Source organism: Pinus tabuliformis, chromosome 6 (genome assembly GCF_031772625.1).
Source record: "Pinus tabuliformis cultivar Carrire ecotype Pingquan chromosome 6, CPIR1, whole genome shotgun sequence".
In the NCBI taxonomy this organism is placed as follows: Eukaryota; Viridiplantae; Streptophyta; class Pinopsida; order Pinales; family Pinaceae; genus Pinus; species Pinus tabuliformis.
The window spans coordinates 716,237,565-716,253,386 of NC_142292.1; the positions used below are offsets into that span (position 1 = coordinate 716,237,565).

The 15,822-nt window shown below is 41.5% G+C and overlaps 2 long non-coding RNA genes across 2 annotated transcripts; both read left to right on the forward strand.

The window, feature by feature from the left end:
* Positions 1-8,325: 8,325 nt before the first annotated feature.
* Positions 8,326-8,726, forward strand: LOC149260679 (uncharacterized). The gene is made up of 2 exons (XR_016248317.1): positions 8,326-8,473; positions 8,567-8,726. It is a non-coding gene; the product is annotated as an uncharacterized LOC149260679 (long non-coding RNA).
* Positions 8,727-14,821: 6,095 nt separating this feature from the next.
* Positions 14,822-15,166, forward strand: LOC149260680 (uncharacterized). The gene is made up of 2 exons (XR_016248318.1): positions 14,822-14,913; positions 15,007-15,166. It is a non-coding gene; the product is annotated as an uncharacterized LOC149260680 (long non-coding RNA).
* The last annotated feature ends 656 nt before the right edge of the window (positions 15,167-15,822 follow it).

The following is a 15,822-nucleotide window of genomic DNA, read 5'->3' on the forward strand; positions in this document are numbered from 1 at the left end:
TATTTATTTACATATATTTACCCAATCACAAGGATTAGGTGTCAACAGATACAAGTGCTAATGTTTAACACCAATTGATAAAAATTACAAGAATTTAGAGCAAATTATCCCCTTATCAATTAGCCAATTATGCCAATCACAATTATTCAATGCCAATTATCAAAGATGCTCATTTAGATCACTTTATTCAACAATTCTTTTAACCACGATATCAAGTAGATCTTAATGTCCAACCAAAATGACTCAGTTCATCAACAAGATTAGAATATATATGTTTAAGTGTTTTAACTTTTAAGTGCCAAGTTAACAAATTCGAAAATTTAAACACAAGACAACCAATTGTTAGAACTTAACATAAACCACCATGAACTAAGTAAATCATGAAAAAGTCACTTATGATGAAGCTAGAACAACAACAATTCGTTTATGACAATAGTAAGAAAATCAATTTAGATTTAAGAGACAACAAGCATATAGTAACTAGATATGATCACTGAGATGCCCAAGAACTTGCCAAAGTAAAACTATGATTTTTGGTCCACTTAAAATGCAGTATTCAAAAAAATATCAGATCTGATACAACTTGTTACACTAGTAAGTAAAACAGAAAATCAGTGAGTTTTTGATGAAACAATAAGTGCCAAATTAAGCCAAAAACTTGGATGAAAATTGCCAAACTGAAGATTTTGATTTTGAGCCTGTTACCCCTTAAACTAGCAGGGGTCCTAAAAGGGCAACTACTAGGACAAGGGCAACAATGGAGAGTTAACCCATTGTCACCTTAGCTATAGGGCTCCCTACTCTTTATGGATTTTCACCGATGGGAGGAGACCCGGTATGAGGACTCACATACCACTAATATATCAATGCAATGGATAAGAAGTGATTCCAATCACCATTTCCAAGGAGAAACTCAAAATTAGGTCTTGTTTGCTTTGTAAGCCAGGTGTAAAGTTTTTCTAGGAAAGCTTGATGAGGATTTGAGGGTTAAGTTTACGGAGTATGACATGCAATGGAGCTTCCTATTCCTCAAAATACTTATGGAACTTGAATTCATAAGCGAACATTGAAAAGTTAGCTTTGATAGGAAATGGGACCACACGAAACCAAATGGACCCCAGGTTAAGTCAAGGGGGAGGGTTTAGCAACCAATGATGAACTTGACCTAATCAGGGAAGAGAATGGGATCAAAGAATTTTTTTTCAATGAAAGGTGGCACAATAATCCCTACGAGGTAATTAGCTTAAGGAAAACCAAGAGCAAGAATTGATCTTTGAGCTAGGGCTTGCGACATCTCAAGATCCCACTGTCGGAATCTCATGAAAATTGGAGGGATTCTTGTGGACACACCAACGCAGTTGTGGAACGAAAATCAAAGTATTTAGATGGCTATATTGTGAAATATTCGATGCTCTAGGGGACCTATGGGGCTAGACCTAGAAAGAAGAGGAGAAGGTGAAGAAAAATAAGTTTTAGGGTGATCACCTATGGCAGACCCATGCCTAATTTTTTGGGGAGATTGGAGTCAAGAATGATTATGAATTCAGATTTGAATTTCTTGGTCAAGGAGGTCTTATAGGCAACTTCAAAGACTTTGTACTTCGTTTTGCAAAATAGATGGCTTATCAAGATAAATTTCAACCATGAAATATTCTTAGGAACATTCACTCATCATACATGGTCCATACATGAAGCATCACTATCTAGAAACAAAATTTCCACAACTTCGGAATAATAAATGTAGCAAATTAGCCCTAGAATAGTGAAATCCCAACAACAATCTATGTGACAAAAATAGAGCAAAGAATAGCATTAAAATTGCACTTACATGTATTAGAGTATATCCAACCATAAAAAAATTACCGAACAAGAAGCTCCAAGATAAGAGAAAATGATCCAAAGATCAAAATTCATTCCATGATCCAAAATTTCGTCCACCAAGAAGGATAATGAAGTTCTCTAAAGAGATACAAGTCCAACCAAGTGATGATAGTAAAATGAATTCACAACACTTGTATTTATACACTTCTAATGATTTTGATTTAGCTAATTAGGCCTACATTAGCTCTTATAATAAAATAATGTGCAAAATAACTAACTTTTGGTGATCTAGAGAGATACAAGTCCAACCAAGTGATGATGGTAAAATGAATTCACAACACTTGTATTTATACACTTCTAATGATTTTGATTTAGCTAATTAGGCCTACATTAGCTCTTATAATAAAATAATGTGCAAAATAACTAACTTTTGGTGACAAACCCACCAAACTAGCTCATAAACAAAAGAATAAGCCTCTCAAAAGGTCAAATAATGAATAATGCATGTTGTTGGACCTTGGAGGAGGTTTGATGGATTCCATATGAGCCTCAATGTGTAGTTGAACTCCCAAAAGGAGTGGACAAAGAGTTGGTCCCTTGTAATAACACGTGGTGCTCCAAATAATATGGGGGCACACAAGTGTCCTCATAGGTCTCCAAATAAATCAAAGATGCCTGTAGATCGCTTGTAAGGGCTAGGATGATGGTGTAGATGGTTCCACATCATCATGCAAGTCTTGGATCATCTGACAAGTGTATGGTGCTCTAAAGCCAACTAGGCATGATGGATCAGGTGCATATTCCTCATCCAATAAGTGAACCACGAGCAATATCTGAATGGCTGTGGGGATCCATGGAGTGTTGTCTGTTGTTGTGGAGGCCCATGGATCTTTACACACACCCTACATGTGCCAATGTAGCCCTCTAGGGTCAGGGCCTAGTATAGAGAGACCAAGCCCAAATGGAAACCACCTGCAATCCTACATAAGATCCAATGCGTCCCCGTGCCTTCCAACACACCAAATCATTAAAGAAATCAACTAAAAGAGTTTATAAACCATGGATAACAAGTCATCACTTCATAATGGAATACCTTTCCATAATGGGCGTTGGCATGTGCTAATGTCTCCCAGCTCCAAATAGGTTTAACCAGACATCTTATTAGGTGGCTTCTACTTCTAAAGAGGGTGGTATGTTCGTGGTACTTCCTTCAAATGGTGGTGGCATGTGGCATAATTGTTGGGTGTGTGTTATATTCTTTCCACGACTAGTTGCACGTGTGGGGTGGGGTGAAAGCCCCCCCTTTTGTTGCGCCGGGGGATCATAGGGGGAGTGCAATGCCCGGGAAATTTTTTTGGACCCCATATTAGGAGGGAGGACTTACCTATGGTTTTGTGCATGGGTTTTTCACATAGTTTTACGCATGATGGTTTTCTGGCCATGGTATTTTGTAGATCCGGTCAAGGGAACTACGATTATGTTTTAATCTAGGGTTAATGGATTAGGGTTTATGAATGTTTTGGCATGTATATATATGCATTGTAACATTGAAAGGAACATAATGAAAAATCAATTTAGTAGTCCCAATTTTGGGATCCAGGGGAAAATCTTTGTATATTTTTTTTATATTCTCGTCATTGTTTATTTTTTGTTTTTTAGAATTCGTCTGCAAGTAATTTTTGTACAGGATAAAACCACAATAATGATGGAATGGAGTAGGGAATGGAAGGGGGCAACTTGGATCATATGCCATGGTACTTTTGAAAAAAGTAACTAGGTTCGGTCTTCTTAATGACATGTGTAATTATGATTTTATGTATTGATTGAAAGAAGAAAAATAAAATTATTATTGTAATGCTCGTCTCATGGGTTTCATGACCAAGGAATTTTATTTTTAGTTTGACTCCCATTATGAGTCTTTAGGATTGGTCATAAAGTCAAATTGAGTCATTGTTATGTATGAAGGACCCTTCTTGGGCATATTATATTTGTATATGAGTCAATGAATATGTCAAGTAGCCCTCCAAGACCAAGCATAAGAATTAACCTCAAATCGACTTTAAAGTGGAATTAATTGTCTCCTCCAACAGTGACGTCGGCTCACCTACATCTTAGGTCGGCTAAACCTCAAATCGGCGTTAAAGTGGAATTAATTGTCTCCTCCAATAGCTACGTCGACTCACCTATATCTCAGGCCGGCTAATTACCTTGGGCAACAACTATAAATAGGAGTGCTTGACATCATTTAAGAGGCAAATTTTCGGTGATCATAGTCTGAAGTGCGAGGGTCATCAAGGGAGCTGAGTTACCAACGAAGAAGGAAGAAAGTGCAACGAGGTATTTTGTGTTGATTTGGGACTATTCTGTGGGCCATCTTACCTCCACACACGAAATTACAGACCTATATATTGCAACAATGAAGGTCGAGGAAAGGTGAAAGTCTATGGAAGCAGTATAGGCTAAGAAGAGGAGAAGTCTATTATAGTAGTGAAGGCCGAAGTCTGTTGCAGTAGTGGTGTAGTCCTCCTAGGGAGTTGAAGTGGAAGAAGGCTGAAAGTCTAAAGCAAGCCAAGGTTGAAGAAGAAGTTGAGAAGGAGGGACGAGAAGAAGGTGGAATATCATTCACAAAGGAGATTTGTGTTTTGGTCTTGGAGAGGCAAATAGGTTAAGGGTCTTGGTCTTGGTATTCATCAATTGGAATCTCTATAAGAAGAAGAATTTTCTTGGGTTTTCCTCTCAAAGAGTGAGAGGTTTTGGCCCTGGCTGAGAGCTTATACTTTGTGTCTCGTGTCTCTTAATGGTTTATGCATTGGTAGCTGTTAGATGAAGAAAAACACTAATAACCTAAAGAAGATCCTAATCTAAATAAGTAAAAATCACTCACAAGCAGTTACTAATAGAAGAGAAATCACATAATTACTATGCCCTAGATTTCTCACAACAGGTAAAAGGGTTAGCTAATAAAAGGGAAGCCCACACTTGGGTAAATAATGTGTAGGAGGGATCAATCATGGTGCATGAGTTACCCCGACATTGATTTTTCCACCCTTCTTCATATGCCTTTTGCCTTTTTATGACTTTCTTTGATTAACTGCTCGTGGCTTTAGGTAATGAGAGCATGATGTGTAAAGCATAGCAGTGGATACCCCCTTATAAGGTGGGGTAGATCATCACCCACCAGGGGTTGGGAGTCCGGACAATCATGGGTTTCTGAATGATAAAGGAGGCTCATCAAGGGCCATGTAGGAACCAAGGTGATGGCCATGGAATGGGGTAGATCCCATGTCATGGCTTTTGCCCAGGTGCTAAATGCTTTTGACCTAGCCATCTTTTTCCTTTTGTGGTACAATTTCCTGTTGAATGTGGTCAATTATGTTTTTTCTTTTTCTTTTAGTTGCATAAACCTCCGAGCATCATTCCACTCCTGACCCGAGATGTGGAGCAAGGGGAAGGGGTGGCTGACCCTATGTGTACCTAGGTGAGGAATGTGGACCCAAGTGGGAGGAGAGATGATCGGGGGTGTAATGAGCAGAAGGGGAGTAATATATGTGAATCATGGAGCGGGACCGCGCAACCAAAATTAACGTTTCCCATGTAGTATCATATCTAAAACCAATAGGTCAGTAAGAGATCCTACGGGACTAGGGTGCAAGGTTAACATCCCAAAAGAGATCGAGGGGACAAGAGCGCAGCCTAGACCACTCTTTCCGCTGAATCCCCCCATTAATCCATTCCCAAAGTTTCCATGATAAATAAACTAGAATACTCAATTACCAAGTAGCAAGGCATACCTTTATGTTTGGGAGGCCCACCTTCAATCCTACGATCATGACAGATGGGTGAGGGACCACATGGCTGGATCAGGTGGCAGAGAAATGGCACATCGAGTTAGTTGGTGGCTGTGATGGGCTATTGGCTGTCGGTTGAGGATCATCATGGAGAATTTTTTCCCCTAGGGATATCATCCACAAAATGGTGGGTAACATCTGACTCCAACTAGGAAATGATCTCTCGGAAAAGTGGGCAAAGTTACTCGAACGGGAGGTCATGAGAACACCAACAATATCTTGGTTACCGTAGACCTGTTACCTGCACATATCAAAGACTAAACACATGGGGCAGCATGTTTTTATGGTGTCTTATGATCACCCATGCTTAGTGTTAGGCCGTAAAATCAACAGAAAAATAAAAATATGCAAATTTTAATCTAAATGCAGCTAATCTACCATGAGAAATATCATATGTCATTAGTTCTAATGCAAAAATCAGCATGCAATGCATCCTACCCTAACATGCATATGGTACAAAACTAATACTAAGTGTAATCATAAAGCCAGTGCAACCAACATATCATCAAATCAATATAAATATGCCAGCCTATATGATTACTCATATAGAAAACGCCAATGCGAATGTGAACAAAGTCACATGATGATAAGGTTGATGGGAGGTAGAAAAATAGAATGACCACACATGGATGATCACGTGAGAAGAGGAAAGAAAATGATGTAATCTAGTCCATGAGATCCTCTCTTCTAGCCAAAATATAGAGATGTCAATGATTAGGCTCATAAACTTTTGATAGATGGCAACCTCAGACATATTATTTCCATTATGGTCCTTATGATTTATGTCATATTTTATGGCCTCTATAGGATTATGATTAGTAGGCAAGGAAGATTGATGAGATGGAAAAACACAAGTAGGCAAGGGAGACTGCTGAGATGGAAAAACACAAGTAGGTTTCCCATGGTGATCATACCGAAAAGGGGGGATTATAAATTGATCATGATCTTGAGGGTGTGTCATAGGAGATAAAGTATAGTTAATGAGGGGTTCTTCCTTGACACCATACTCAGAAGGGGGAAGGGCTCATGGTCACTCCGGATCATTTGAAAAGGGGCGAGGGAATCACTTGTGGAAGACTTGAAGCGATGAACAAAAGGAGAAGGAAAAGGGGAGGGTGAAGTATTATATTCAATGAGTTTTCCTCCTCAAAATCATCCTTTTCATGTAAGGTGAAATAATGACCCTTCTTCTTAAGGGTATCGATGGATATGTCATCATAAATAATCCCTAAGAGAAAGGGGAGACCCGTCTCAACCTCATCTCCCTTGTTAGTGTCATAAATGGGAGCACAATCAAATTGAGGACCAACAATTTCCCATTTCTCCTTTTCAATGTGGAAGTAATCCTCAATGTCATCTTCCGAGATGCTAATGGGGTCACCTTCTTCAAGGTTCTCAAAAGGAGATTCATCGAGAGTAATATCATTTAGAAAGGTAAGGTTGGTCTCAACTTCACTTTCCATGGACTCATCCTTCCCAATAGATGTTCTCAAAATCATTCTTTTCATCATGTGGACTCAAGGAGGACTCATCTTCCCATTCATAACTTAGATTCTCAAGGTCTTGATGATGCTCGATGAAGCCTTCCTCTTGAATGCTCAATGTGGGGCATACTTGAAAATGCCTAAGAAATCCATCAACGAACAAACTCCTCAATAGATGAGATGCTCCTAGGTTCGTGATTTTGCAACCATGAGTTATGACCATAGAGAGAACTAAAGAATAACAACATAAGGACATCCTGGTGGACCACTTTCTCCTTTGAAGTATGTGCATTAAATCTTTCCACATGGTCAATTGTGGAGCTTGGGTCACCATCAAACACGGGTACCCCACGTACCATCCTTCCTGTGACATGATTGGGGTGCCCAGGGACGCTAGCGATGTTCAAAGCAGGGAAATCATCAAAAAAAAGATACCCTACTTCGGGTATACATGTAAATTTGTAGGATTCGCCAAGGTGATTTTAAAGATGCTTAGAAAAATGCTTGCTTCAACCTACAAGCATCGACCTTAAAGTTCAATGAAGAACTAGGGCTTCATTCTTCCAATGGAGTCACCAATAATGATATTTCAATGTGTTGTATGGGGAACAAAACACACGTTTCGTGTCCTTGGCAACAACACCAAAATGTTACTGCTCAAACTAGCAGGGGTCCTAAAGGGAATCCTAAAGGGGCAACTGCTAGGACAAGGGCAACAATGGAGACTTAGTCCACTGTCACCTCAGCTAAGGCTCCCTACTCTTTATGGACTTTCACCGATGGGAGGAGACCTGGTATGAGAACTCGCGCACAAATAATATAGCAATGCAATGGATAAGTAGTTATTCCAATTGATGGCCTCCCGCCGGTTATAAAATATCCCCTGTTGACAAGACCTGCGGCCTGGATAACTTTATGGTTGACTTAATTATGCTGGTGCGTTCATCGATCTTTGTTTTAGGGTTCCGACTGGTTCCTTCGGTCACCAACCTCCACCCGCCGGTTTCCTCCTATACGACCCCTGGCCTTTTGTCAACCTTGATTCTGTTCATTTTTCAATTTTACCCTTTTCATCATTTCGAGCTGCGCTCTTCTCTGTGGGGGTTTCGTTCCTCCGTGTTTTCCCTGTTCATTTAACTATTTAACTTGCTCATGACAGGTTCTCCTCCAGGCCAGCGTGCTCCGACTCGCCGTCAAGGTAACTACAGGTTCTCTGCTAAACTGTTTGGTCTCTTATCTCTCCGACCCTAACGCACTTTGTCACTGGTCTTCAGGGTTTAGTGGTTGTTCGTCTTCTCAACTCTGCCTTCTCGGCTCCAGGTGAAACTCTACACCTTAACCCTCATCTGTTGTTTGTTTTTAATGGTTGTGTATGCCTGTAACTCGTACTAATCCGTTCCCCTTTGTCTGCAGGTGGTTCGATACAGTCGGTATATGTGGCTCAATGCCTTTCAACTGTCTCGGCAGTCAGTTGCATTCTCCGGTTCTTCCCTACGGGTAGGGTCCTTCCACATTTGTTTGCTGTGTCTTTAGAGGTTCCGTAAAGTTGTTTTCCTTCAGGTCTATCGTCTGAGCAGTGAATTAGTTGGGTTTTCTTCTGATGGTATGACCCTCTTGGGTCCTGTACACTGGTTCTCCGTTTTTGGACTCTTCGTCCTGTAGTATTGCTCTTCAGTTGTGGGAACTCTCGTTTTGTGAGTTGGGTCCCTGTTGGCATCAAACCCTTGTCTTGTATGGCATTATTCTGTTAATTTGCGAAATGGGTATTCGCTGTTTTGAAACCCTCGTCCTGTGCCTTGCTGTGTAATGGATTGGAACGCCTGTTCACACTGTCTCTACTCGGCGCTTCGTTGCTGTGACCATTTCTTTACGCTCTGTCTAGGTGTATCATTTACCTGTGCAAGTTCGACTTCGAGGTTCTGGTATTTAAGTTCTGGTTTTTTTTTAATAGTGTTCTTATTGTGGAATGTACTGGACTGTATATGCTTATTCACGACAGTTTAATGAAATGATACAAGAATATATATATTACTTTCTGGCACTTACTCTGCTCATAAATGGTTGGAGGGTTTTTACGAATTACCTGTGGGTTTTTGTCTGCCTGTACAATCTTCTGTATTCTTTGTCAGGAAATAGTATGACTACGCGTCTGCTCCTTTTGTAAATTCTGTCAGTCTTGTATTTCAAACGTAATTTTTGTTACACAGAAACAATAATATGATGCATGAAATCAATTCGTACAGTGATGATTGAATAGCGAAATTAAAGATAAAATATCTATTTTGAAATGACTGTGTCTCTTGTTTCTTCGCCTGAGGAATCCCCTACAATGTTTATCTTTTCTCTTTTAAACCCCTGAAACACCACAGTTCTGTTCAGGTAGAACTTCCCAACAGAATTGGGTAAATGTCCACCAATTCCTAACTGTTCCTAACTAACACAATTTGTAAAGAGACTAGTTAACTAATAAAAGGAACTAATTAACTGACAACCTATTTTGCTGTTAATAATTTCTATTTGAAAATAAAACAAATAAAATAAGGCAAAATAACTGACAAGTCTAACACCTGTCCAGCTATGTGTGTACGATCATGTGTTCTTGTCTCTCCATGAGACCGTCAACCAACTTCTGTCTCCTCGGAGCTGGATGCTCCTGCATCAGGCTCCCGGGGTGGCAAAAAGTCATGGCTCCGTTCCATGAGGTCGTCGACAGAATAGCCTGCTTTCTGTATCTGTGTCGCGTTAAGCCACGAACTGTCCTCTATTGGACGGTTCTTCCATTTTACCAAGTACCGCAAATATTCTTTCCTGCGTGTGCGCTTAGCTACCTGTGTGTCTAGAATCCCTTCGATCTCAACGGGTGGTGCCATCGGCATCTGTCTCGTCCACAAATCTCCTTCACAATTGGTGTCCCGCGGTGGCTCTGCTGCTGCATTATCTGCTGAACCTGTGACATAAGGAAACAGATCTGCCACGTTAAAAATAGGGGAAATACCAATCCCTGGTGGCAACTGTAATTCATAGGCGTTCGCAGAAAATTTGTGAATGATCTTGCAGGGCCCGATTTTCTTGAATTTTAGCTTGCTGTACTCTCGCTTTGGAAATCGTTCCTTACGTAAGTACGCAAGGACTTCGTCCCCTACATTGAACTGAACTTCCCGACGCTTTGTATCAGCTCGCTGCTTATACCTCTGACTGCTGTCCTGTAATTTCAGTTTAACCTGTTCATGCAAATTGCTCATAGCTTGGGCGAAATCTTCCCCATCAACGCTCCGTTTCTCAAGCTTCCCCAAATCTCGTAACTCATGCACTCCTCTCGGATGCATGCCGTACAGAATCTGGAACGAACTGTATCCTGTGCTGCGGTTAGGGGAATCGTTGTATGCGAATTCCGCCTGCGCAAGTACACGGTCCCATGTCCGGGAATTTTCTCCTGTCAAACTTCGAAGTAAGTTCCCTAGGCTTCTGTTTACTACTTCTGTTTGACCATCAGTCTGCGGATGATAAGCGGAGCTGAACTGCAATTGAGTATTCAACTTTTTCCATAGAGTTCTCCAAAAGTGACCAGTAAACTTTACATCCCGATCAGAGATAATGGATTTCGGGAGTCCATGCAACCGCACAATCTCAGTGAAAAAAAGATGCGCTATGTACGTAGCATCGTTGGTTTTCCTGCATGGTACAAAGTGTGCCATCTTCAAAAATCGGTCTACCACAACCATTACTGAATCAAAGCCTCGTTGTGTCTTCGGCAAACCCAGTACAAAATCCATACTAACTGAATCCCAAGGTCGACTAGGAATGGGTAATGGCATATAAAGTCCAGTGTTCTGACTGTGAACTTTTGCCAATTGACAAATTTTACACTTAGTCACATACCTCTGAACATCCCGCCGCAACTTTGGCCAAAAATAAAAATGTTGTACCTGAGCAATCGTTTTGTCAATTCCAAAATGTCCCGCCAGGCCTCCACTGTGTTTTTCCTGTATAATGTTCTCCCGCATAGAACAGTTGGGGATACACAACTGCCCTCCTTTAAACAGCAATCCTTCCTGTAGATTATAGTCTAGCCACTTGCTGTCATTTCGTAACAACGGGTTTTGGCAAGCCTCATAGGCCTCCATAAACTCAGTGTCGGTCGGATACAGCTCTTTTAGGTGTTCAAATCCCAAAATCTGCATCGTGCTTTTTAGTAGAAGCAACGTTCTCCTACTAAGTGCATCTGCTACCTTATTTGATTGTCCACTAATGTGTTTTAGTACAAATGTGAAACTTTGCAAGTACTCAACCCAAGCTGCATGTTTATGGTTCAATTTATGCTGCTGCATAATGTACTGTAACGCAGAATTGTCAGAGAATAAGACAAACTCGTTACCTAACAGGTAATGTCGCCAATGTTTCAAAGCTTGCACAATGGCGTAAAACTCCTTGTCGTAGGTTGAGTATTTCTGTCTGCTCTCATTTAGCTTTTCACTGAAATAAGCAACCGGTCTGTCCTCCTGGCTAAGGACTGCCCCAATGGCCGTACCACTAGCATCGCAACGAACCTGAAAAAGTTTGTTGAAATCCGGCAGTCTTAACACTGGTCTTTCAGTAATCTTCTTTTTCAAGATCTGAAAACTATGTTCTGCTGCTTCAGTCCAGTGAAATGGCTGATTTATTTTCTTGATCGTATCCAACATTGGTGCGCAAATCTCGCTGAAATTTCTGATAAACTTCCTGTAAAAACTGGCTAGTCCATGGAAACTTCGAACTTCAAATAAACTTTTCGGAGAAGGCAAGCTAACTATAGCTGCCACCTTTTCTGGGTCCATTTTTAATTCATTTTCTGCGATGACAAAGCCCAGATACACTAATTCTCGCTGAAAAAAAGTACACTTCTTCAGATTGATTAACAGCTTGTTCTACTGTAACTTCCTCAACACGCTCTGCAAATGTCTGAAATGTTCCTCCTTAGTCTTACTAAAAATCAGAATATCATCCAAGTAAACTATTACAAACTTACCATTAAATTCCTTCAGCACTTCATTCATCAGGCGCATGAATGTGCTGGGAGCGTTGCTCAAACCAAATGGCATCACCAGCCACTCATATAAGCCTTCGTTTGTCTTGAAAGCGGTCTTCCATTCATCTCCCTCCCGAATCTGGATCTGGTGATATCCACTTTTCAAGTCAATCTTCGAAAAATAAGCTGCCCCACTCAAACAATCCATCATATCGTCCATCCTAGGTAAGGGAAACCTGTACCTCACAGTAATTTTGTTAATAGCCCTGGAATCTGTACACATTCTCCACTCTCCTCCTTTCTTTGGAGCCAAAACAGTTGGTACTGCGCATGGGCTCATGCTCTCTCGAATCAAACCTTTGTCCAACAACTCCTGGACCTGTTTCCTGATTTCTTCATGGTCCTTGGGACTCATGCGGTAAGCTGCTTTATTTGGCAGGCTTGCTCCTGGTATAAAGTCAATACAGTGACTAATACCTCTCCTTGGTGGCAATTCATCTGTAAGATCATCTACCACAATGTCCCCAAATTCTTGCAACAACTTCTGAACTTCTTCAGGCAATTCTGATATCTGCGTATGTAATACCATTGTCTTTGGTCTCCTTATGACAGCAAAATTGATTTCGCTGTCCTCAATCTGTTTCACAAACTCCTTTCCGCCCAACAGCAGCGCCTTCACTCCACTGGCTTCTGCTGTATTTTCCTCCTTGATGGGTACAAGCGTGTGCTTGATCCCATCTTTAACAAACTTATAGCAATTCGTTTTCCCGTCATGAACTGCACTTCTATCAAACTGCCAAGGTCGTCCCAACAGTAGGTGACAGACATCCATTGGCATGACATCACAAAGGATCTTATCCTTGTACTTACCAATCTGAAACTCCACCTCACACTCTTCGTCAACTAACAGTTGATGCCCTTTCTGCAGCCACGACACTTTGTAGGGAGTAGGATGTTTTAACTTCTTTAATCCCAGCTTTTCTACCATCTCCACAGCTACCAAATTGTCAGTACTCCCACTGTCAATGATCAGTTTACAGCACTTACCTCGTGACTTGCAAACAGTGCGAAACAAAGCCTTTCGCTGATCCGGTTCTGCAACTTCTTTTGCTGGTTTTAACAACACTTTATTTAACACCAAAGCTTCGCCTGTCTCTAGTGCATTTTCTGCTTCCTGAGGTGTTGCTTCAGCATCCTCTGGCTGAGCAACATAAGCTCCTCTCCCACCTGCTGGTTCACCTTCAGGACATTCATACGACTTGTGTCCCCATTTGTGACAGCGATAGCACTGGACAGCTCCCCTGCCCCGACCATATCCTCGCTCCCGCTGAGGTGGTCATCCTCCTCTAGTGCTATTGTCTTTTTCTGCTGCTCCAACAGATTTAGAGCTGCTGCTTTCTTCACCTGAACCTGCACCTCGGCCTCTTCCAAACATCTTACCTTTCCCCTGCCAGTTCCACCTCCTCTTCTGGCATTTTGCTTCCGGTTAATTTTTTCTTCTGCCTTCAGCGCAAACTGATAGGCTTCATCCAATGTCCGGGGTGAAAGGATACCAATTTCATCCAATATTTCCCCCCTTAAGCCATTCACAAATCTGGCTGTTTTCTCCGGGGTGTCTTCCACATATCCTGCTCGTAAATTCAACTTATAAAATTCCTCTGTAAATTCTTTAACAGTCATTCCCCTTTGCTTCAAGTTTTGCACCTGTCTATACAACATGATCTGGTAATCTTTTGGCAGGAACTTCTCCTTCAGTTTTGCTTCCATTCTGGCCCACTTCTTTATAGGCTGTTTGTGTAGCCTTTTCCTTTCCGCCTGAACGCTGTCCCACCACAAGGACGCATGTCCCTTTAGTTTGGTGGCGGCGAACTTCACCTGTTTATCCTCACTGGTTTCCTCAAACTCAAAAAATTTATTTACTTCACTCAGCCAATCTAATAACACATCTGTAGACAAACTTCCGTCATAAGTAGGCAACTCATGCCTTGGCTTATGACTGGACAGCAAAACTGACTTCAACAATCTAAGTTCTGGTGTCACTCCTTCAAACTCGTCCTCTGGTTCAACTACTTCTTCATCACTGTCATCTGTTGGGTCTCTCCTTCCCCCAGCCTCCACCACTGCCAATCTTTCACGCAAAACTCGAATCTCCTCTCGAAGCCCCTCATCCACTACTCTACGGACTACTCGTCCTCTTCCTCTTCCTCTTCCTCTTCCTCTTACTCTTCCTTCAGCTTCCACCTGTTCCATTTATTCTAATTCAAGAAACTAGCTCTGATACCACTTATGATGGCCTCCCGCCGGTTATAAAATATCACCTGTTGACAAGACCTGCAGCCTGGATAACTTTATGGTTGACTTAATTATGCTGGTGCGTTCATCGATCTTTGTTTTAGGGTTCCGACTGGTTCCTTCGGTCACCAACCTCCACCCACCGGTTTCCTCCTATACGACCCCTGGCCTTTTGTCAACCTTGATTCTGTTCATTTTTCAATTTTACCCTTTTCATCATTTCGAGCTGCGCTCTGCTCTGTGGGGGTTTCGTTCCTCCGTGTTTTCCCTGTTCATTTAACTATTTAACTTGCTCATGACAGGTTCTCCTCCAGGCCAGCGTGCTCCGACTCGCCGTCAAGGTAACTACAGGTTCTCTGCTAAACTGTTTGGTCTCTTATCTCTCCGACCCTAACGCACTTTGTCACTGGTCTTCAGGGTTTAGTGGTTGTTCGTCTTCTCAACTCTGCCTTCTCGGCTCCAGGTGAAACTCTACACCTTAACCCTCATCTGTTGTTTGTTTTTAATGGTTGTGTATGCCTGTAACTCGTACTAATCCGTTCCCCTTTGTCTGCAGGTGGTTCGATACAGTCGGTATATGTGGCTCAATGCCTTTCAACTGTCTCGGCAGTCAGTTGCATTCTCCGGTTCTTCCCTACGGGTAGGGTCCTTCCACATTTGTTTTCTGTGTCTTTAGAGGTTCCGTAAAGTCGTTTTCCTTCAGGTCTATCGTCTGAGCAGTGAATTAGTTGGGTTTTCTTCTGATGGTATGACCCTCTTGGGTCCTGTACACTGGTTCTCCGTTTTTGGACTCTTCGTCCTGTAGTATTGCTCTTCAGTTGTGGGAACTCCCGTTTTGTGAGTTGGGTCCCTGTTGGCATCAAACCCTTGTCTTGTATGGCATTATTCTGTTAATTTGCGAAATGGGTATTCGCTGTTTTGAAACCCTCGTCCTGTGCCTTGCTGTGTAATGGATTGGAACACCTGTTCACACTGTCTCTACTCGGCGCTTTGTTGCTGTGAACATTTCTTTACGCTCTGTCTAGGTGTATCATTTACCTGTGCAAGTTCGACTTCGAGGTTCTGGTATTTAAGTTCTGGTTTTTTTTAATAGTGTTCTTATTGTGGAATGTACTGGACTGTATATGCTTATTCACGACAGTTTAATGAAATGATACAAGAATATATATATTACTTTCTGGCACTTACTCTGCTCATAAATGGTTGGAGGGTTTTTACGAATTACCTGTGGGTTTTTGTCTGCCTGTACAATCTTCTGTATTCTTTGTCAGGAAATAGTATGACTACGCGTCTGCTCCTTTTGTAAATTCTGTCAGTCTTGTATTTCAAACGTAATTTTTGTTACACAGAAACAATAATATGATGCATGAAA